The sequence below is a fragment of the Hydractinia symbiolongicarpus genome, chromosome 9, assembly GCF_029227915.1.
Source record: "Hydractinia symbiolongicarpus strain clone_291-10 chromosome 9, HSymV2.1, whole genome shotgun sequence".
NCBI lineage: Eukaryota > Metazoa > Cnidaria > Hydrozoa > Anthoathecata > Hydractiniidae > Hydractinia > Hydractinia symbiolongicarpus.
Window position 1 is genome coordinate 10125408 of NC_079883.1, and position 22956 is coordinate 10148363.

General features: G+C 40.2%; 15 non-coding genes across 15 annotated transcripts; 4 read left to right on the forward strand and 11 right to left on the reverse strand.

Annotated features, from left to right (window-relative positions):
- Positions 1-153: 153 nt before the first annotated feature.
- Trnar-acg (transfer RNA arginine (anticodon ACG)) lies at positions 154-226 on the reverse strand. The gene has a single exon. It is a non-coding gene; the product is annotated as a tRNA-Arg (tRNA).
- A 4468-nt stretch (positions 227-4694) lies between these two features.
- On the forward strand, positions 4695-4813 carry LOC130658074 (5S ribosomal RNA). Its single transcript, XR_008985292.1, has one exon. It is a non-coding gene; the product is annotated as a 5S ribosomal RNA (ribosomal RNA).
- Positions 4814-5141: 328 nt separating this feature from the next.
- Positions 5142-5306, reverse strand: LOC130660031 (U1 spliceosomal RNA). The gene has a single exon (XR_008987234.1). It is a non-coding gene; the product is annotated as a U1 spliceosomal RNA (small nuclear RNA).
- Positions 5307-5491: 185 nt separating this feature from the next.
- Positions 5492-5683, reverse strand: LOC130661081 (U2 spliceosomal RNA). The gene has a single exon (XR_008988277.1). It is a non-coding gene; the product is annotated as a U2 spliceosomal RNA (small nuclear RNA).
- A 322-nt stretch (positions 5684-6005) lies between these two features.
- On the reverse strand, positions 6006-6078 carry Trnar-acg (transfer RNA arginine (anticodon ACG)). The gene has a single exon. It is a non-coding gene; the product is annotated as a tRNA-Arg (tRNA).
- A 4468-nt stretch (positions 6079-10546) lies between these two features.
- On the forward strand, positions 10547-10665 carry LOC130658075 (5S ribosomal RNA). Its single transcript, XR_008985293.1, has one exon. It is a non-coding gene; the product is annotated as a 5S ribosomal RNA (ribosomal RNA).
- Positions 10666-10993: 328 nt separating this feature from the next.
- On the reverse strand, positions 10994-11158 carry LOC130660033 (U1 spliceosomal RNA). The gene has a single exon (XR_008987235.1). It is a non-coding gene; the product is annotated as a U1 spliceosomal RNA (small nuclear RNA).
- A 185-nt stretch (positions 11159-11343) lies between these two features.
- Positions 11344-11535, reverse strand: LOC130661082 (U2 spliceosomal RNA). The gene has a single exon (XR_008988278.1). It is a non-coding gene; the product is annotated as a U2 spliceosomal RNA (small nuclear RNA).
- Positions 11536-11857: 322 nt separating this feature from the next.
- Positions 11858-11930, reverse strand: Trnar-acg (transfer RNA arginine (anticodon ACG)). Its single transcript has one exon. It is a non-coding gene; the product is annotated as a tRNA-Arg (tRNA).
- Positions 11931-16398: 4468 nt separating this feature from the next.
- On the forward strand, positions 16399-16517 carry LOC130658077 (5S ribosomal RNA). Its single transcript, XR_008985294.1, has one exon. It is a non-coding gene; the product is annotated as a 5S ribosomal RNA (ribosomal RNA).
- A 328-nt stretch (positions 16518-16845) lies between these two features.
- Positions 16846-17010, reverse strand: LOC130660034 (U1 spliceosomal RNA). The gene has a single exon (XR_008987236.1). It is a non-coding gene; the product is annotated as a U1 spliceosomal RNA (small nuclear RNA).
- A 185-nt stretch (positions 17011-17195) lies between these two features.
- LOC130661083 (U2 spliceosomal RNA) lies at positions 17196-17387 on the reverse strand. The gene has a single exon (XR_008988279.1). It is a non-coding gene; the product is annotated as a U2 spliceosomal RNA (small nuclear RNA).
- Positions 17388-17709: 322 nt separating this feature from the next.
- On the reverse strand, positions 17710-17782 carry Trnar-acg (transfer RNA arginine (anticodon ACG)). The gene has a single exon. It is a non-coding gene; the product is annotated as a tRNA-Arg (tRNA).
- A 4468-nt stretch (positions 17783-22250) lies between these two features.
- Positions 22251-22369, forward strand: LOC130658078 (5S ribosomal RNA). Its single transcript, XR_008985295.1, has one exon. It is a non-coding gene; the product is annotated as a 5S ribosomal RNA (ribosomal RNA).
- Positions 22370-22697: 328 nt separating this feature from the next.
- Positions 22698-22862, reverse strand: LOC130660035 (U1 spliceosomal RNA). The gene has a single exon (XR_008987237.1). It is a non-coding gene; the product is annotated as a U1 spliceosomal RNA (small nuclear RNA).
- Positions 22863-22956: the final 94 nt, after the last annotated feature.

The window sequence follows — 22956 nt, forward strand, 5'->3', positions numbered from 1 at the left end:
GATGGTAACTTACATGAATGCTAACAAAGGCGACGATACTAAGTGCGTGATATTACTTTCCAATATGTCTGCGTACATTCCGTTTATCAACGCATTACGCCAGAACGTGCGCGCGCGTTACACAGTAGACCATGCAGCCGAAATGCGACAGTGCGACCCTGCCAGGAGTCGAACCTGGAATCCCCTGATTCGTAGTCAGATGCCTTATCCATTGGGCCACAGGGCCATGCTTATGACTTCGCCCCATCGTCATTTTGGCTTGCGCATTCGTTTTACTTACGACAGAATTCTTCGTGTTTGTAGCCATGAAAGAAAGGGACTTCTGTGAGTGAATTTTTTTACTGTGGTCTAATAAAAAAGTCGAAACGCAGTGCCCAATATATGAATTGCTCCTAATAGCCGGAAACAGGCCGTGTCGATGATGTAGGCCGACATACGCAACGCAAACCAAAGAACGCTTTATGAAAATCCTAACACGAGCGCGGAAGAAGCCCAAATTAACAGACTAGATGTAATGCTGAAGACCTCAAACTCCAGCAGCTTCTCTTGCAGACTATTGCGTCGTACTACAAATAAAAATTAACATGCTTTCGCATAGTCGCGGCACCCAAAACGGACATTATACGATGTACAGAAACACACATTTCTGTTTTCGCGCCAAATCAATTCCCGGGAGTGGTACTTTTACGTCCGCATACTTCGCACCGTCTTAAATTATATCTCATTTACACGGTAATGTTTAGTATACTTCTACTGTGATAACAAGCATCGTTTATCGTTGGATTGTTGTAAGAAAACATTAAAAATGAGTGAAGCAGCTTCTCCAAAGAAAATCGCACCCAAGAAGAAACCTGCTGCAAAGAAGACAGCTGATCACCCTAAATATGTGGACATGATCAAGGCTGCTATCGCTACCCTAAAGGAACGCGGTGGTTCATCTCGCCAAGCTATTACAAAATATATTCATGCAAATTACAAAGTTGCTGAAAACTCAGATCATCATCTGAAAATGGCTCTTAAACGAGGAGTAACATCAGGCGATTTGATTCAAACTAAAGGCACTGGTGCTTCTGGATCATTCAAGCTAGGTCAGGTAAAAAAAGAAAAACCTAAGAAAAAGGCCGCAGCAAAAAAGCCAACGGCAAAGAAGCCTACTGCAAAGAAAAGTACACCAAAAAAGAAGCCAGCAAAGAAGAGCACGCCAAAGAAAGCAGCAAAGAAGCCTGCCACAAAGAAAGCCTCGGCTAAGAAACCAGCAGCTAAGAAACCCACAAAGAAGCCTGTTGCTAAAAAACCTGCAGCAAAGAAGGTCAAAAAGACTCCCAAAAAGGCAGCAAAGAAGACCGCAAAAAAATAATTTGTGTGTATCTGGCTATTACATTAACAAACGGCTATTTTTATAGCCACACATTTACAAAAAAACATTATCTTGGTACAAAGTTAAACTTGTTTAAGTCACTTAAACAGTTAAAAAAGAGTAAATTTAAGATTAGATTCCCTAAGTTTAAGTATTTTCGTTTTTAAATTTCTTATTTTCTTGCTTTTACTTTTCTTGCCCTTCATATTTTTAACATTGTCAAACTTTATGTAGCATAAAATTTTTATGTAGCATAAAATTTAAACAGAAAGCAGGACAAAGTTTGATATAAAAAGCTAGCCGTAATATTTTTTATGGATGTGTGGCTATAAAAATAGCCGTTCTTTGTTTGGTAAGATGCTTAGGCACGTTCCCCACGAATTCTTCTTGCCAACTGGATGTCTTTAGGCATGATTGTAACTCGTTTTGCGTGAATGGCACACAAGTTAGTATCCTCGAACAAGCCAACAAGGTACGCTTCAGAAGCCTCTTGCAGAGCCATAACGGCTGTGCTCTGGAATCGCAGATCTGTTTTGAAGTCCTGAGCAATTTCTCGCACAAGACGCTGGAAAGGCAACTTGCGGATCAAGAGCTCGGTTGACTTCTGGTATCTTCTGATTTCTCTGAGAGCAACTGTACCAGGTCTGTAACGATGTGGTTTTTTCACTCCTCCAGTAGCTGGTGCGCTTTTCCTCGCAGCTTTAGTGGCGAGTTGTTTTCGTGGAGCCTTTCCTCCAGTAGATTTACGTGCAGTTTGCTTTGTACGAGCCATATTTTAAGAAGTCGATGTAGTACGGATACACAAGACGGTCTAAAATGCACTATCGCGCCAAAGTTTTATTTCTCATATTGATTGACAGCTAAGGTTCAAAACAAACCATTTGATTGGTGCTAAGAAAGTAATTTCTGATTGGCTGCATAATGACATTACGCTCATTACTTTAACATTTTTATAAAATCTGTGTTTTTTGGCTACGGGAAAACGGCTGTATCTTCTGATACACAAAAGCTTTTGACTTTTTTTTTTTTTAGTAAGTAGCAGAAGGTTTGGCGAATTCCAACGATGCCAAATTTATTGCCTTACTGAAACATTAAGACCACGAATTTTTAAAAAAACTACAGTTTTACTTAAAAAAATGTACAAAATGTTCGGAACATTTTGTAATGACGCAACTCTATTGGTTAATTAGGGTGTTTCCACGAGCAGTAGGTAATTTTATGGCCTCTTTTTAAAGCTGTCTGAATTCTGTTAACTCAAACGTTGTTTTTGTACTCGTTCTGTACGCAACTATATCAATATGTCTGGACGCGGAAAAGGAGGTAAAGGATTGGGAAAAGGAGGTGCTAAACGTCACCGAAAAATTCTTCGTGATAACATTCAGGGAATCACAAAACCTGCTATTCGGCGTCTTGCTCGACGAGGTGGTGTCAAACGTATCTCTGGCCTTATCTATGAGGAAACCAGAGGTGTACTGAAGGTTTTCTTAGAGAATGTTATTCGTGATGCTGTAACCTACACAGAGCACGCTAAACGCAAGACCGTTACCGCTATGGATGTTGTTTATGCCTTAAAACGTCAAGGAAGAACTCTTTACGGATTCGGAGGTTAAGCGTTGTCATTGCTCAACAAAAACGGCTATTTTTATAGCCACAAATCTTTTAAAACATTACTTTGTGCACGCTTCCAAATTACACAATGTGTAAAGTCTTGTCACAGTTACATTTATTGCTATACGATACTATGTCATATATGACACAAAAAAAATTTAGAAATACTTTGTAGGGTTAATTTGCCTGGGAGTGTTTCCGTGAAAAGCTGGGTTAAGTTAAATGTAAGCAATAACATGGATCAATGTACTTGTCTTTTCTGCAAGTACAGCTAATAATACGTATGAAAAGTGAAGCTAATCCACACACACATGGGGAAGTATTTTAAATGTAGGCTAGTGTTCTTAAGCACATTATTTAGAAGTTTTATTAACTTCGGTTAACTTGTAGTGACGCCAAGTAAATGTTTTTTTAAAGATGTGTGGTCTTAAAAAAGACCGTTTGTGTTTGGTAGACGTTGGTTTACTTGCTGCTTGTGTATTTTGTGACGGCTTTTGTTCCTTCACTGACTGCGTGTTTTGCAAGTTCTCCAGGCAAGAGAAGACGTACTGCGGTTTGAATTTCACGAGAAGAGATGGTCGACTTTTTGTTTTGAAGAGCCAAACGCGAAGCTTCGGAAGCAATGCGCTCAAAGATGTCGTTGACAAATGAGTTCATGATGCTCATAGCTTTGCTTGAAACTCCGACATCTGGGTGAACTTGTTTCAAAACATTGTAGATGTAAATAGCATAACTTTCCTTTCTCTTTCTCTTGCGTTTCTTTTCACCAGTTCCACCAATCTTTCCTCCTTTTTTGCCGGCTCTTTTTTCACCTTTCTTGGCTACTTTAGGTGCCTGTTTTCCTCCTTTAGCTGCTGCGTCAGACATGGTTAAAAATTTTTGCTACTTAACTTGTAAATAAGCATTAAACTGCAAGTCAAAACTTTTTGTTTATAAGTAAAAAAATCGGATCGAATTCGATCCGAAAACGCCGATACGCAATTTAATTGGTTAAAAAAAAAATCTTTTGTTTAATACTTAATTATGATTGGTTAAAAAAACATGATTTCGATCCTATTTTTATGATGAAAAAACGAGTAAAGTTTATTTCGTTAACACTTACGTTAAATATTCGTACGTTTTTGTATTAACTTACAAATCAAATCGCAGTTATGTCTGGACGTGGAAAAGGTGGAAAAGCTAAGGCTAAAGCCAAGACAAGATCCTCAAGAGCTGGACTTCAATTTCCAGTCGGTAGAGTGCATAGATTCCTTCGTAGAGGGCACTATGCTAACCGAATTGGATCTGGAGCACCAGTTTACTTAGCAGCCGTCTTGGAATATTTATCTGCTGAGATATTGGAGTTGGCTGGTAACGCAGCAAGAGACAACAAAAAAGCTAGGATTATTCCAAGACATTTACAATTGGCTGTTCGTAATGATGAAGAATTAAACAAACTTTTGAGCGGTGTAACCATTGCAGCTGGTGGTGTTTTGCCAAACATTCAAGCTGTCTTACTCCCAAAGAAGAACGACAAAGGACAGAAGAAGTAAACCGCTACACTCAGAAAACAACGGCTATTTTTATAGCCACACATCTTTAAAAAAACATTGTTTTTTTCACAAAACTATAACCTTAAAGTCTAATAGATAATCCATGCATACGCCTTGTCCTAAGTAACTCAAAGAAATTAAATAAAAAAATTTGATCACAACGTCAAAATAAATTGCACGTATTTGCACCTACTAATGTCTACGGCCATACCACGATGAACACACCCGTTCTCGTCTGATCACGGAAGTTAAGCATCGTCGGGCCGGGATAGTACTTGGATGGGGGACCGCCTGGGAACTCCCGGTGTCGTAGGCTTTTCATTTTCATTTGCTGTGATATATTTCTTGTTATAACAATTAAGGAACGTGGCGGTTGTTGAAAGTGTTTCCTATGACATTTTCCTACGACATTTTCAGGTGATAGTACGAGAAAAAAGAGCTTTCAAATGCATACAAACTCGATCTATTGCCGATCATCCAATAACCCTGACGGAATGGCAAATAAAATAAAATTCCGCCGCCTTCCGAGGACTTATATCGCAATCACGTTTCGTAACAGCCAAGCGAGGTTTTACCTTAGCGTTTAAGTCACCACCGACATTTGGCCGCGCAACTTTTCTAAGCTCATTCATTTTGACTTAAGGAGGGGGCGAGCGCGGACGCAGGCCCCCACTACCAGAAATTGTACGGTCGAGTTACTGACGTTTGCAGTAATCGCAGAGGTCAGCCCAAGCGTAGTGCAATGCAAGAGCCTCACTCTGGAAGAAAACCCTCATTGATCAGTCTTTACTTCCCCGTCAGGTAAGTATGAGTTGGAACTGCACCGTAGCATGAGGGTACCCTTCAAAGTTTGTTAATGCTTGTGGCTTGAGTGTGTTATAAACTGCCGTGTCGCGGGGCATAGGCTGTATTCTCCCCCAGTGTACGCGTTTTGTTCCCGCCGTAGACTATGCAGAGTGCCGTCGGAAAGAGGACTGCTATTATTCTTTTATTGCTTATGTGGGCCGCCATCGGTAATAGTGCAACACCAAGGCAACCCGTGGTCACGGCGTGAATGAATCCACCTCCATGACCCAAGGCCAAAAATCAGATTAATATACTGACCATTCAGAGAATGGCCTACCAGATATTAAACTGATAAGAACAGATACTACACTTGATCTTAGCCATTAGGCCGAGAAGCGATAAAGAACAAGCGTTGCCATGATAGGCATCGTCCACACACCGTAACTGCTTGTGGAGCATGTCACGTTACTGTAAAGCTTACAACTGTCACCGCGTACGGATGGACGGCGACATAGTAAAAATCACGGCTGTTGATTTAGCCGTAGGATGGAGAGCGACTGTAGCGAGTGGATGGTAACTTACATGAATGCTAACAAAGGCGACGATACTAAGTGCGTGATATTACTTTCCAATATGTCTGCGTACATTCCGTTTATCAACGCATTACGCCAGAACGTGCGCGCGCGTTACACAGTAGACCATGCAGCCGAAATGCGACAGTGCGACCCTGCCAGGAGTCGAACCTGGAATCCCCTGATTCGTAGTCAGATGCCTTATCCATTGGGCCACAGGGCCATGCTTATGACTTCGCCCCATCGTCATTTTGGCTTGCGCATTCGTTTTACTTACGACAGAATTCTTCGTGTTTGTAGCCATGAAAGAAAGGGACTTCTGTGAGTGAATTTTTTTACTGTGGTCTAATAAAAAAGTCGAAACGCAGTGCCCAATATATGAATTGCTCCTAATAGCCGGAAACAGGCCGTGTCGATGATGTAGGCCGACATACGCAACGCAAACCAAAGAACGCTTTATGAAAATCCTAACACGAGCGCGGAAGAAGCCCAAATTAACAGACTAGATGTAATGCTGAAGACCTCAAACTCCAGCAGCTTCTCTTGCAGACTATTGCGTCGTACTACAAATAAAAATTAACATGCTTTCGCATAGTCGCGGCACCCAAAACGGACATTATACGATGTACAGAAACACACATTTCTGTTTTCGCGCCAAATCAATTCCCGGGAGTGGTACTTTTACGTCCGCATACTTCGCACCGTCTTAAATTATATCTCATTTACACGGTAATGTTTAGTATACTTCTACTGTGATAACAAGCATCGTTTATCGTTGGATTGTTGTAAGAAAACATTAAAAATGAGTGAAGCAGCTTCTCCAAAGAAAATCGCACCCAAGAAGAAACCTGCTGCAAAGAAGACAGCTGATCACCCTAAATATGTGGACATGATCAAGGCTGCTATCGCTACCCTAAAGGAACGCGGTGGTTCATCTCGCCAAGCTATTACAAAATATATTCATGCAAATTACAAAGTTGCTGAAAACTCAGATCATCATCTGAAAATGGCTCTTAAACGAGGAGTAACATCAGGCGATTTGATTCAAACTAAAGGCACTGGTGCTTCTGGATCATTCAAGCTAGGTCAGGTAAAAAAAGAAAAACCTAAGAAAAAGGCCGCAGCAAAAAAGCCAACGGCAAAGAAGCCTACTGCAAAGAAAAGTACACCAAAAAAGAAGCCAGCAAAGAAGAGCACGCCAAAGAAAGCAGCAAAGAAGCCTGCCACAAAGAAAGCCTCGGCTAAGAAACCAGCAGCTAAGAAACCCACAAAGAAGCCTGTTGCTAAAAAACCTGCAGCAAAGAAGGTCAAAAAGACTCCCAAAAAGGCAGCAAAGAAGACCGCAAAAAAATAATTTGTGTGTATCTGGCTATTACATTAACAAACGGCTATTTTTATAGCCACACATTTACAAAAAAACATTATCTTGGTACAAAGTTAAACTTGTTTAAGTCACTTAAACAGTTAAAAAAGAGTAAATTTAAGATTAGATTCCCTAAGTTTAAGTATTTTCGTTTTTAAATTTCTTATTTTCTTGCTTTTACTTTTCTTGCCCTTCATATTTTTAACATTGTCAAACTTTATGTAGCATAAAATTTTTATGTAGCATAAAATTTAAACAGAAAGCAGGACAAAGTTTGATATAAAAAGCTAGCCGTAATATTTTTTATGGATGTGTGGCTATAAAAATAGCCGTTTTTTGTTTGGTAAGATGCTTAGGCACGTTCCCCACGAATTCTTCTTGCCAACTGGATGTCTTTAGGCATGATTGTAACTCGTTTTGCGTGAATGGCACACAAGTTAGTATCCTCGAACAAGCCAACAAGGTACGCTTCAGAAGCCTCTTGCAGAGCCATAACGGCTGTGCTCTGGAATCGCAGATCTGTTTTGAAGTCCTGAGCAATTTCTCGCACAAGACGCTGGAAAGGCAACTTGCGGATCAAGAGCTCGGTTGACTTCTGGTATCTTCTGATTTCTCTGAGAGCAACTGTACCAGGTCTGTAACGATGTGGTTTTTTCACTCCTCCAGTAGCTGGTGCGCTTTTCCTCGCAGCTTTAGTGGCGAGTTGTTTTCGTGGAGCCTTTCCTCCAGTAGATTTACGTGCAGTTTGCTTTGTACGAGCCATATTTTAAGAAGTCGATGTAGTACGGATACACAAGACGGTCTAAAATGCACTATCGCGCCAAAGTTTTATTTCTCATATTGATTGACAGCTAAGGTTCAAAACAAACCATTTGATTGGTGCTAAGAAAGTAATTTCTGATTGGCTGCATAATGACATTACGCTCATTACTTTAACATTTTTATAAAATCTGTGTTTTTTGGCTACGGGAAAACGGCTGTATCTTCTGATACACAAAAGCTTTTGACTTTTTTTTTTTTTAGTAAGTAGCAGAAGGTTTGGCGAATTCCAACGATGCCAAATTTATTGCCTTACTGAAACATTAAGACCACGAATTTTTAAAAAAACTACAGTTTTACTTAAAAAAATGTACAAAATGTTCGGAACATTTTGTAATGACGCAACTCTATTGGTTAATTAGGGTGTTTCCACGAGCAGTAGGTAATTTTATGGCCTCTTTTTAAAGCTGTCTGAATTCTGTTAACTCAAACGTTGTTTTTGTACTCGTTCTGTACGCAACTATATCAATATGTCTGGACGCGGAAAAGGAGGTAAAGGATTGGGAAAAGGAGGTGCTAAACGTCACCGAAAAATTCTTCGTGATAACATTCAGGGAATCACAAAACCTGCTATTCGGCGTCTTGCTCGACGAGGTGGTGTCAAACGTATCTCTGGCCTTATCTATGAGGAAACCAGAGGTGTACTGAAGGTTTTCTTAGAGAATGTTATTCGTGATGCTGTAACCTACACAGAGCACGCTAAACGCAAGACCGTTACCGCTATGGATGTTGTTTATGCCTTAAAACGTCAAGGAAGAACTCTTTACGGATTCGGAGGTTAAGCGTTGTCATTGCTCAACAAAAACGGCTATTTTTATAGCCACAAATCTTTTAAAACATTACTTTGTGCACGCTTCCAAATTACACAATGTGTAAAGTCTTGTCACAGTTACATTTATTGCTATACGATACTATGTCATATATGACACAAAAAAAATTTAGAAATACTTTGTAGGGTTAATTTGCCTGGGAGTGTTTCCGTGAAAAGCTGGGTTAAGTTAAATGTAAGCAATAACATGGATCAATGTACTTGTCTTTTCTGCAAGTACAGCTAATAATACGTATGAAAAGTGAAGCTAATCCACACACACATGGGGAAGTATTTTAAATGTAGGCTAGTGTTCTTAAGCACATTATTTAGAAGTTTTATTAACTTCGGTTAACTTGTAGTGACGCCAAGTAAATGTTTTTTTAAAGATGTGTGGTCTTAAAAAAGACCGTTTGTGTTTGGTAGACGTTGGTTTACTTGCTGCTTGTGTATTTTGTGACGGCTTTTGTTCCTTCACTGACTGCGTGTTTTGCAAGTTCTCCAGGCAAGAGAAGACGTACTGCGGTTTGAATTTCACGAGAAGAGATGGTCGACTTTTTGTTTTGAAGAGCCAAACGCGAAGCTTCGGAAGCAATGCGCTCAAAGATGTCGTTGACAAATGAGTTCATGATGCTCATAGCTTTGCTTGAAACTCCGACATCTGGGTGAACTTGTTTCAAAACATTGTAGATGTAAATAGCATAACTTTCCTTTCTCTTTCTCTTGCGTTTCTTTTCACCAGTTCCACCAATCTTTCCTCCTTTTTTGCCGGCTCTTTTTTCACCTTTCTTGGCTACTTTAGGTGCCTGTTTTCCTCCTTTAGCTGCTGCGTCAGACATGGTTAAAAATTTTTGCTACTTAACTTGTAAATAAGCATTAAACTGCAAGTCAAAACTTTTTGTTTATAAGTAAAAAAATCGGATCGAATTCGATCCGAAAACGCCGATACGCAATTTAATTGGTTAAAAAAAAAATCTTTTGTTTAATACTTAATTATGATTGGTTAAAAAAACATGATTTCGATCCTATTTTTATGATGAAAAAACGAGTAAAGTTTATTTCGTTAACACTTACGTTAAATATTCGTACGTTTTTGTATTAACTTACAAATCAAATCGCAGTTATGTCTGGACGTGGAAAAGGTGGAAAAGCTAAGGCTAAAGCCAAGACAAGATCCTCAAGAGCTGGACTTCAATTTCCAGTCGGTAGAGTGCATAGATTCCTTCGTAGAGGGCACTATGCTAACCGAATTGGATCTGGAGCACCAGTTTACTTAGCAGCCGTCTTGGAATATTTATCTGCTGAGATATTGGAGTTGGCTGGTAACGCAGCAAGAGACAACAAAAAAGCTAGGATTATTCCAAGACATTTACAATTGGCTGTTCGTAATGATGAAGAATTAAACAAACTTTTGAGCGGTGTAACCATTGCAGCTGGTGGTGTTTTGCCAAACATTCAAGCTGTCTTACTCCCAAAGAAGAACGACAAAGGACAGAAGAAGTAAACCGCTACACTCAGAAAACAACGGCTATTTTTATAGCCACACATCTTTAAAAAAACATTGTTTTTTTCACAAAACTATAACCTTAAAGTCTAATAGATAATCCATGCATACGCCTTGTCCTAAGTAACTCAAAGAAATTAAATAAAAAAATTTGATCACAACGTCAAAATAAATTGCACGTATTTGCACCTACTAATGTCTACGGCCATACCACGATGAACACACCCGTTCTCGTCTGATCACGGAAGTTAAGCATCGTCGGGCCGGGATAGTACTTGGATGGGGGACCGCCTGGGAACTCCCGGTGTCGTAGGCTTTTCATTTTCATTTGCTGTGATATATTTCTTGTTATAACAATTAAGGAACGTGGCGGTTGTTGAAAGTGTTTCCTATGACATTTTCCTACGACATTTTCAGGTGATAGTACGAGAAAAAAGAGCTTTCAAATGCATACAAACTCGATCTATTGCCGATCATCCAATAACCCTGACGGAATGGCAAATAAAATAAAATTCCGCCGCCTTCCGAGGACTTATATCGCAATCACGTTTCGTAACAGCCAAGCGAGGTTTTACCTTAGCGTTTAAGTCACCACCGACATTTGGCCGCGCAACTTTTCTAAGCTCATTCATTTTGACTTAAGGAGGGGGCGAGCGCGGACGCAGGCCCCCACTACCAGAAATTGTACGGTCGAGTTACTGACGTTTGCAGTAATCGCAGAGGTCAGCCCAAGCGTAGTGCAATGCAAGAGCCTCACTCTGGAAGAAAACCCTCATTGATCAGTCTTTACTTCCCCGTCAGGTAAGTATGAGTTGGAACTGCACCGTAGCATGAGGGTACCCTTCAAAGTTTGTTAATGCTTGTGGCTTGAGTGTGTTATAAACTGCCGTGTCGCGGGGCATAGGCTGTATTCTCCCCCAGTGTACGCGTTTTGTTCCCGCCGTAGACTATGCAGAGTGCCGTCGGAAAGAGGACTGCTATTATTCTTTTATTGCTTATGTGGGCCGCCATCGGTAATAGTGCAACACCAAGGCAACCCGTGGTCACGGCGTGAATGAATCCACCTCCATGACCCAAGGCCAAAAATCAGATTAATATACTGACCATTCAGAGAATGGCCTACCAGATATTAAACTGATAAGAACAGATACTACACTTGATCTTAGCCATTAGGCCGAGAAGCGATAAAGAACAAGCGTTGCCATGATAGGCATCGTCCACACACCGTAACTGCTTGTGGAGCATGTCACGTTACTGTAAAGCTTACAACTGTCACCGCGTACGGATGGACGGCGACATAGTAAAAATCACGGCTGTTGATTTAGCCGTAGGATGGAGAGCGACTGTAGCGAGTGGATGGTAACTTACATGAATGCTAACAAAGGCGACGATACTAAGTGCGTGATATTACTTTCCAATATGTCTGCGTACATTCCGTTTATCAACGCATTACGCCAGAACGTGCGCGCGCGTTACACAGTAGACCATGCAGCCGAAATGCGACAGTGCGACCCTGCCAGGAGTCGAACCTGGAATCCCCTGATTCGTAGTCAGATGCCTTATCCATTGGGCCACAGGGCCATGCTTATGACTTCGCCCCATCGTCATTTTGGCTTGCGCATTCGTTTTACTTACGACAGAATTCTTCGTGTTTGTAGCCATGAAAGAAAGGGACTTCTGTGAGTGAATTTTTTTACTGTGGTCTAATAAAAAAGTCGAAACGCAGTGCCCAATATATGAATTGCTCCTAATAGCCGGAAACAGGCCGTGTCGATGATGTAGGCCGACATACGCAACGCAAACCAAAGAACGCTTTATGAAAATCCTAACACGAGCGCGGAAGAAGCCCAAATTAACAGACTAGATGTAATGCTGAAGACCTCAAACTCCAGCAGCTTCTCTTGCAGACTATTGCGTCGTACTACAAATAAAAATTAACATGCTTTCGCATAGTCGCGGCACCCAAAACGGACATTATACGATGTACAGAAACACACATTTCTGTTTTCGCGCCAAATCAATTCCCGGGAGTGGTACTTTTACGTCCGCATACTTCGCACCGTCTTAAATTATATCTCATTTACACGGTAATGTTTAGTATACTTCTACTGTGATAACAAGCATCGTTTATCGTTGGATTGTTGTAAGAAAACATTAAAAATGAGTGAAGCAGCTTCTCCAAAGAAAATCGCACCCAAGAAGAAACCTGCTGCAAAGAAGACAGCTGATCACCCTAAATATGTGGACATGATCAAGGCTGCTATCGCTACCCTAAAGGAACGCGGTGGTTCATCTCGCCAAGCTATTACAAAATATATTCATGCAAATTACAAAGTTGCTGAAAACTCAGATCATCATCTGAAAATGGCTCTTAAACGAGGAGTAACATCAGGCGATTTGATTCAAACTAAAGGCACTGGTGCTTCTGGATCATTCAAGCTAGGTCAGGTAAAAAAAGAAAAACCTAAGAAAAAGGCCGCAGCAAAAAAGCCAACGGCAAAGAAGCCTACTGCAAAGAAAAGTACACCAAAAAAGAAGCCAGCAAAGAAGAGCACGCCAAAGAAAGCAGCAAAGAAGCCTGCCACAAAGAAAGCCTCGGCTAAGAAACCAGCAGCTAAGAAACCCACAAAGAAGCCTGTTGCTAAAAAACCTGCAGCAAAGAAGGTCAAAAAGACTCCCAAAAAGGCAGCAAAGAAGACCGCAAAAAAATAATTTGTGTGTATCTGGCTATTACATTAACAAACGGCTATTTTTATAGCCACACATTTACAAAAAAACATTATCTTGGTACAAAGTTAAACTTGTTTAAGTCACTTAAACAGTTAAAAAAGAGTAAATTTAAGATTAGATTCCCTAAGTTTAAGTATTTTCGTTTTTAAATTTCTTATTTTCTTGCTTTTACTTTTCTTGCCCTTCATATTTTTAACATTGTCAAACTTTATGTAGCATAAAATTTTTATGTAGCATAAAATTTAAACAGAAAGCAGGACAAAGTTTGATATAAAAAGCTAGCCGTAATATTTTTTATGGATGTGTGGCTATAAAAATAGCCGTTTTTTGTTTGGTAAGATGCTTAGGCACGTTCCCCACGAATTCTTCTTGCCAACTGGATGTCTTTAGGCATGATTGTAACTCGTTTTGCGTGAATGGCACACAAGTTAGTATCCTCGAACAAGCCAACAAGGTACGCTTCAGAAGCCTCTTGCAGAGCCATAACGGCTGTGCTCTGGAATCGCAGATCTGTTTTGAAGTCCTGAGCAATTTCTCGCACAAGACGCTGGAAAGGCAACTTGCGGATCAAGAGCTCGGTTGACTTCTGGTATCTTCTGATTTCTCTGAGAGCAACTGTACCAGGTCTGTAACGATGTGGTTTTTTCACTCCTCCAGTAGCTGGTGCGCTTTTCCTCGCAGCTTTAGTGGCGAGTTGTTTTCGTGGAGCCTTTCCTCCAGTAGATTTACGTGCAGTTTGCTTTGTACGAGCCATATTTTAAGAAGTCGATGTAGTACGGATACACAAGACGGTCTAAAATGCACTATCGCGCCAAAGTTTTATTTCTCATATTGATTGACAGCTAAGGTTCAAAACAAACCATTTGATTGGTGCTAAGAAAGTAATTTCTGATTGGCTGCATAATGACATTACGCTCATTACTTTAACATTTTTATAAAATCTGTGTTTTTTGGCTACGGGAAAACGGCTGTATCTTCTGATACACAAAAGCTTTTGACTTTTTTTTTTTTTAGTAAGTAGCAGAAGGTTTGGCGAATTCCAACGATGCCAAATTTATTGCCTTACTGAAACATTAAGACCACGAATTTTTAAAAAAACTACAGTTTTACTTAAAAAAATGTACAAAATGTTCGGAACATTTTGTAATGACGCAACTCTATTGGTTAATTAGGGTGTTTCCACGAGCAGTAGGTAATTTTATGGCCTCTTTTTAAAGCTGTCTGAATTCTGTTAACTCAAACGTTGTTTTTGTACTCGTTCTGTACGCAACTATATCAATATGTCTGGACGCGGAAAAGGAGGTAAAGGATTGGGAAAAGGAGGTGCTAAACGTCACCGAAAAATTCTTCGTGATAACATTCAGGGAATCACAAAACCTGCTATTCGGCGTCTTGCTCGACGAGGTGGTGTCAAACGTATCTCTGGCCTTATCTATGAGGAAACCAGAGGTGTACTGAAGGTTTTCTTAGAGAATGTTATTCGTGATGCTGTAACCTACACAGAGCACGCTAAACGCAAGACCGTTACCGCTATGGATGTTGTTTATGCCTTAAAACGTCAAGGAAGAACTCTTTACGGATTCGGAGGTTAAGCGTTGTCATTGCTCAACAAAAACGGCTATTTTTATAGCCACAAATCTTTTAAAACATTACTTTGTGCACGCTTCCAAATTACACAATGTGTAAAGTCTTGTCACAGTTACATTTATTGCTATACGATACTATGTCATATATGACACAAAAAAAATTTAGAAATACTTTGTAGGGTTAATTTGCCTGGGAGTGTTTCCGTGAAAAGCTGGGTTAAGTTAAATGTAAGCAATAACATGGATCAATGTACTTGTCTTTTCTGCAAGTACAGCTAATAATACGTATGAAAAGTGAAGCTAATCCACACACACATGGGGAAGTATTTTAAATGTAGGCTAGTGTTCTTAAGCACATTATTTAGAAGTTTTATTAACTTCGGTTAACTTGTAGTGACGCCAAGTAAATGTTTTTTTAAAGATGTGTGGTCTTAAAAAAGACCGTTTGTGTTTGGTAGACGTTGGTTTACTTGCTGCTTGTGTATTTTGTGACGGCTTTTGTTCCTTCACTGACTGCGTGTTTTGCAAGTTCTCCAGGCAAGAGAAGACGTACTGCGGTTTGAATTTCACGAGAAGAGATGGTCGACTTTTTGTTTTGAAGAGCCAAACGCGAAGCTTCGGAAGCAATGCGCTCAAAGATGTCGTTGACAAATGAGTTCATGATGCTCATAGCTTTGCTTGAAACTCCGACATCTGGGTGAACTTGTTTCAAAACATTGTAGATGTAAATAGCATAACTTTCCTTTCTCTTTCTCTTGCGTTTCTTTTCACCAGTTCCACCAATCTTTCCTCCTTTTTTGCCGGCTCTTTTTTCACCTTTCTTGGCTACTTTAGGTGCCTGTTTTCCTCCTTTAGCTGCTGCGTCAGACATGGTTAAAAATTTTTGCTACTTAACTTGTAAATAAGCATTAAACTGCAAGTCAAAACTTTTTGTTTATAAGTAAAAAAATCGGATCGAATTCGATCCGAAAACGCCGATACGCAATTTAATTGGTTAAAAAAAAAATCTTTTGTTTAATACTTAATTATGATTGGTTAAAAAAACATGATTTCGATCCTATTTTTATGATGAAAAAACGAGTAAAGTTTATTTCGTTAACACTTACGTTAAATATTCGTACGTTTTTGTATTAACTTACAAATCAAATCGCAGTTATGTCTGGACGTGGAAAAGGTGGAAAAGCTAAGGCTAAAGCCAAGACAAGATCCTCAAGAGCTGGACTTCAATTTCCAGTCGGTAGAGTGCATAGATTCCTTCGTAGAGGGCACTATGCTAACCGAATTGGATCTGGAGCACCAGTTTACTTAGCAGCCGTCTTGGAATATTTATCTGCTGAGATATTGGAGTTGGCTGGTAACGCAGCAAGAGACAACAAAAAAGCTAGGATTATTCCAAGACATTTACAATTGGCTGTTCGTAATGATGAAGAATTAAACAAACTTTTGAGCGGTGTAACCATTGCAGCTGGTGGTGTTTTGCCAAACATTCAAGCTGTCTTACTCCCAAAGAAGAACGACAAAGGACAGAAGAAGTAAACCGCTACACTCAGAAAACAACGGCTATTTTTATAGCCACACATCTTTAAAAAAACATTGTTTTTTTCACAAAACTATAACCTTAAAGTCTAATAGATAATCCATGCATACGCCTTGTCCTAAGTAACTCAAAGAAATTAAATAAAAAAATTTGATCACAACGTCAAAATAAATTGCACGTATTTGCACCTACTAATGTCTACGGCCATACCACGATGAACACACCCGTTCTCGTCTGATCACGGAAGTTAAGCATCGTCGGGCCGGGATAGTACTTGGATGGGGGACCGCCTGGGAACTCCCGGTGTCGTAGGCTTTTCATTTTCATTTGCTGTGATATATTTCTTGTTATAACAATTAAGGAACGTGGCGGTTGTTGAAAGTGTTTCCTATGACATTTTCCTACGACATTTTCAGGTGATAGTACGAGAAAAAAGAGCTTTCAAATGCATACAAACTCGATCTATTGCCGATCATCCAATAACCCTGACGGAATGGCAAATAAAATAAAATTCCGCCGCCTTCCGAGGACTTATATCGCAATCACGTTTCGTAACAGCCAAGCGAGGTTTTACCTTAGCGTTTAAGTCACCACCGACATTTGGCCGCGCAACTTTTCTAAGCTCATTCATTTTGACTTAAGGAGGGGGCGAGCGCGGACGCAGGCCCCCACTACCAGAAATTGTACGGTCGAGTTACTGACGTTTGCAGTAATCGCAGAGGTCAGCCCAAGCGTAGTGCAATGCAAGAGCCTCACTCTGGAAGAAAACCCTCATTGATCAGTCTTTACTTCCCCGTCAGGTAAGTATGAGTTGGAACTGCACCGTAGCATGAGGGTACCCTTCAAAGTTTGTTAATGCTTGTGGCTTGAGTGTGTTATAAACTGCCGTGTCGCGGGGCATAGGCTGTATTCTCCCCCAGTGTACGCGTTTTGTTCCCGCCGTAGACTATGCAGAGTGCCGTCGGAAAGAGGACTGCTATTATTCTTTTATTGCTTATGTGGGCCGCCATCGGTAATAGTGCAACACCAAGGCAACCCGTGGTCACGGCGTGAATGAATCCACCTCCATGACCCAAGGCCAAAAATCAGATTAATATACTGACCATTCAGAGAATGGCCTACCAGATATTAAACTGATAAGAACAGATACTACACTTGATCTTAGCCATTAGGCCGAGAAGCGATAAAGAACAAGCGTTGCCATGATAGGCATCGTCCACACACCGTAACTGCTTGTGGAGCATGTCACGTTACTGTAAAGCTTACAACTGTCACCGCGTACGGATGGACGGCGACATAGTAAAAATCACGGCTGTTGATTTAGCCGTAGGATGGAGAGCGACTGTAGCGAGTGGATGGTAACTTACATGAATGCTAACAAAGGCGACGATACTAAGTGCGTGATATTACTTTCCAATATGTCTGCGTACATTCCGTTTATCAACGCATTACGCCAGAACGTGCGCGCGCGTTACACAGTAGACCATGCAGCCGAAATGCGACAGTGCGACCCTGCCAGGAGTCGAACCTGGAATCCCCTGATTCGTAGTCAGATGCCTTATCCATTGGGCCACAGGGCCATGCTTATGACTTCGCCCCATCGTCATTTTGGCTTGCGCATTCGTTTTACTTACGACAGAATTCTTCGTGTTTGTAGCCATGAAAGAAAGGGACTTCTGTGAGTGAATTTTTTTACTGTGGTCTAATAAAAAAGTCGAAACGCAGTGCCCAATATATGAATTGCTCCTAATAGCCGGAAACAGGCCGTGTCGATGATGTAGGCCGACATACGCAACGCAAACCAAAGAACGCTTTATGAAAATCCTAACACGAGCGCGGAAGAAGCCCAAATTAACAGACTAGATGTAATGCTGAAGACCTCAAACTCCAGCAGCTTCTCTTGCAGACTATTGCGTCGTACTACAAATAAAAATTAACATGCTTTCGCATAGTCGCGGCACCCAAAACGGACATTATACGATGTACAGAAACACACATTTCTGTTTTCGCGCCAAATCAATTCCCGGGAGTGGTACTTTTACGTCCGCATACTTCGCACCGTCTTAAATTATATCTCATTTACACGGTAATGTTTAGTATACTTCTACTGTGATAACAAGCATCGTTTATCGTTGGATTGTTGTAAGAAAACATTAAAAATGAGTGAAGCAGCTTCTCCAAAGAAAATCGCACCCAAGAAGAAACCTGCTGCAAAGAAGACAGCTGATCACCCTAAATATGTGGACATGATCAAGGCTGCTATCGCTACCCTAAAGGAACGCGGTGGTTCATCTCGCCAAGCTATTACAAAATATATTCATGCAAATTACAAAGTTGCTGAAAACTCAGATCATCATCTGAAAATGGCTCTTAAACGAGGAGTAACATCAGGCGATTTGATTCAAACTAAAGGCACTGGTGCTTCTGGATCATTCAAGCTAGGTCAGGTAAAAAAAGAAAAACCTAAGAAAAAGGCCGCAGCAAAAAAGCCAACGGCAAAGAAGCCTACTGCAAAGAAAAGTACACCAAAAAAGAAGCCAGCAAAGAAGAGCACGCCAAAGAAAGCAGCAAAGAAGCCTGCCACAAAGAAAGCCTCGGCTAAGAAACCAGCAGCTAAGAAACCCACAAAGAAGCCTGTTGCTAAAAAACCTGCAGCAAAGAAGGTCAAAAAGACTCCCAAAAAGGCAGCAAAGAAGACCGCAAAAAAATAATTTGTGTGTATCTGGCTATTACATTAACAAACGGCTATTTTTATAGCCACACATTTACAAAAAAACATTATCTTGGTACAAAGTTAAACTTGTTTAAGTCACTTAAACAGTTAAAAAAGAGTAAATTTAAGATTAGATTCCCTAAGTTTAAGTATTTTCGTTTTTAAATTTCTTATTTTCTTGCTTTTACTTTTCTTGCCCTTCATATTTTTAACATTGTCAAACTTTATGTAGCATAAAATTTTTATGTAGCATAAAATTTAAACAGAAAGCAGGACAAAGTTTGATATAAAAAGCTAGCCGTAATATTTTTTATGGATGTGTGGCTATAAAAATAGCCGTTTTTTGTTTGGTAAGATGCTTAGGCACGTTCCCCACGAATTCTTCTTGCCAACTGGATGTCTTTAGGCATGATTGTAACTCGTTTTGCGTGAATGGCACACAAGTTAGTATCCTCGAACAAGCCAACAAGGTACGCTTCAGAAGCCTCTTGCAGAGCCATAACGGCTGTGCTCTGGAATCGCAGATCTGTTTTGAAGTCCTGAGCAATTTCTCGCACAAGACGCTGGAAAGGCAACTTGCGGATCAAGAGCTCGGTTGACTTCTGGTATCTTCTGATTTCTCTGAGAGCAACTGTACCAGGTCTGTAACGATGTGGTTTTTTCACTCCTCCAGTAGCTGGTGCGCTTTTCCTCGCAGCTTTAGTGGCGAGTTGTTTTCGTGGAGCCTTTCCTCCAGTAGATTTACGTGCAGTTTGCTTTGTACGAGCCATATTTTAAGAAGTCGATGTAGTACGGATACACAAGACGGTCTAAAATGCACTATCGCGCCAAAGTTTTATTTCTCATATTGATTGACAGCTAAGGTTCAAAACAAACCATTTGATTGGTGCTAAGAAAGTAATTTCTGATTGGCTGCATAATGACATTACGCTCATTACTTTAACATTTTTATAAAATCTGTGTTTTTTGGCTACGGGAAAACGGCTGTATCTTCTGATACACAAAAGCTTTTGACTTTTTTTTTTTTTAGTAAGTAGCAGAAGGTTTGGCGAATTCCAACGATGCCAAATTTATTGCCTTACTGAAACATTAAGACCACGAATTTTTAAAAAAACTACAGTTTTACTTAAAAAAATGTACAAAATGTTCGGAACATTTTGTAATGACGCAACTCTATTGGTTAATTAGGGTGTTTCCACGAGCAGTAGGTAATTTTATGGCCTCTTTTTAAAGCTGTCTGAATTCTGTTAACTCAAACGTTGTTTTTGTACTCGTTCTGTACGCAACTATATCAATATGTCTGGACGCGGAAAAGGAGGTAAAGGATTGGGAAAAGGAGGTGCTAAACGTCACCGAAAAATTCTTCGTGATAACATTCAGGGAATCACAAAACCTGCTATTCGGCGTCTTGCTCGACGAGGTGGTGTCAAACGTATCTCTGGCCTTATCTATGAGGAAACCAGAGGTGTACTGAAGGTTTTCTTAGAGAATGTTATTCGTGATGCTGTAACCTACACAGAGCACGCTAAACGCAAGACCGTTACCGCTATGGATGTTGTTTATGCCTTAAAACGTCAAGGAAGAACTCTTTACGGATTCGGAGGTTAAGCGTTGTCATTGCTCAACAATAACGGCTATTTTTATAGCCACAAATCTTTTAAAACATTACTTTGTGCACGCTTCCAAATTACACAATGTGTAAAGTCTTGTCACAGTTACATTTATTGCTATACGATACTATGTCATATATGACACAAAAAAAATTTAGAAATACTTTGTAGGGTTAATTTGCCTGGGAGTGTTTCCGTGAAAAGCTGGGTTAAGTTAAATGTAAGCAATAACATGGATCAATGTACTTGTCTTTTCTGCAAGTACAGCTAATAATACGTATGAAAAGTGAAGCTAATCCACACACACATGGGGAAGTATTTTAAATGTAGGCTAGTGTTCTTAAGCACATTATTTAGAAGTTTTATTAACTTCGGTTAACTTGTAGTGACGCCAAGTAAATGTTTTTTTAAAGATGTGTGGTCTTAAAAAAGACCGTTTGTGTTTGGTAGACGTTGGTTTACTTGCTGCTTGTGTATTTTGTGACGGCTTTTGTTCCTTCACTGACTGCGTGTTTTGCAAGTTCTCCAGGCAAGAGAAGACGTACTGCGGTTTGAATTTCACGAGAAGAGATGGTCGACTTTTTGTTTTGAAGAGCCAAACGCGAAGCTTCGGAAGCAATGCGCTCAAAGATGTCGTTGACAAATGAGTTCATGATGCTCATAGCTTTGCTTGAAACTCCGACATCTGGGTGAACTTGTTTCAAAACATTGTAGATGTAAATAGCATAACTTTCCTTTCTCTTTCTCTTGCGTTTCTTTTCACCAGTTCCACCAATCTTTCCTCCTTTTTTGCCGGCTCTTTTTTCACCTTTCTTGGCTACTTTAGGTGCCTGTTTTCCTCCTTTAGCTGCTGCGTCAGACATGGTTAAAAATTTTTGCTACTTAACTTGTAAATAAGCATTAAACTGCAAGTCAAAACTTTTTGTTTATAAGTAAAAAAATCGGATCGAATTCGATCCGAAAACGCCGATACGCAATTTAATTGGTTAAAAAAAAAATCTTTTGTTTAATACTTAATTATGATTGGTTAAAAAAACATGATTTCGATCCTATTTTTATGATGAAAAAACGAGTAAAGTTTATTTCGTTAACACTTACGTTAAATATTCGTACGTTTTTGTATTAACTTACAAATCAAATCGCAGTTATGTCTGGACGTGGAAAAGGTGGAAAAGCTAAGGCTAAAGCCAAGACAAGATCCTCAAGAGCTGGACTTCAATTTCCAGTCGGTAGAGTGCATAGATTCCTTCGTAGAGGGCACTATGCTAACCGAATTGGATCTGGAGCACCAGTTTACTTAGCAGCCGTCTTGGAATATTTATCTGCTGAGATATTGGAGTTGGCTGGTAACGCAGCAAGAGACAACAAAAAAGCTAGGATTATTCCAAGACATTTACAATTGGCTGTTCGTAATGATGAAGAATTAAACAAACTTTTGAGCGGTGTAACCATTGCAGCTGGTGGTGTTTTGCCAAACATTCAAGCTGTCTTACTCCCAAAGAAGAACGACAAAGGACAGAAGAAGTAAACCGCTACACTCAGAAAACAACGGCTATTTTTATAGCCACACATCTTTAAAAAAACATTGTTTTTTTCACAAAACTATAACCTTAAAGTCTAATAGATAATCCATGCATACGCCTTGTCCTAAGTAACTCAAAGAAATTAAATAAAAAAATTTGATCACAACGTCAAAATAAATTGCACGTATTTGCACCTACTAATGTCTACGGCCATACCACGATGAACACACCCGTTCTCGTCTGATCACGGAAGTTAAGCATCGTCGGGCCGGGATAGTACTTGGATGGGGGACCGCCTGGGAACTCCCGGTGTCGTAGGCTTTTCATTTTCATTTGCTGTGATATATTTCTTGTTATAACAATTAAGGAACGTGGCGGTTGTTGAAAGTGTTTCCTATGACATTTTCCTACGACATTTTCAGGTGATAGTACGAGAAAAAAGAGCTTTCAAATGCATACAAACTCGATCTATTGCCGATCATCCAATAACCCTGACGGAATGGCAAATAAAATAAAATTCCGCCGCCTTCCGAGGACTTATATCGCAATCACGTTTCGTAACAGCCAAGCGAGGTTTTACCTTAGCGTTTAAGTCACCACCGACATTTGGCCGCGCAACTTTTCTAAGCTCATTCATTTTGACTTAAGGAGGGGGCGAGCGCGGACGCAGGCCCCCACTACCAGAAATTGTACGGTCGAGTTACTGACGTTTGCAGTAATCGCAGAGGTCAGCCCAAGCGTAGTGCAATGCAAGAGCCTCACTCTGGAAGAAAACCCTCATTGATCAGTCTTTACTTCCCCGTCAGGTAAGTATGAGTTGGAACTGCACCGTAGCATGAGGGTACCCTTCAAAGTTTGTTAATGCTTGTGGCTTGAGTGTGTTATAAACTGCCGTGTCGCGGGGCATA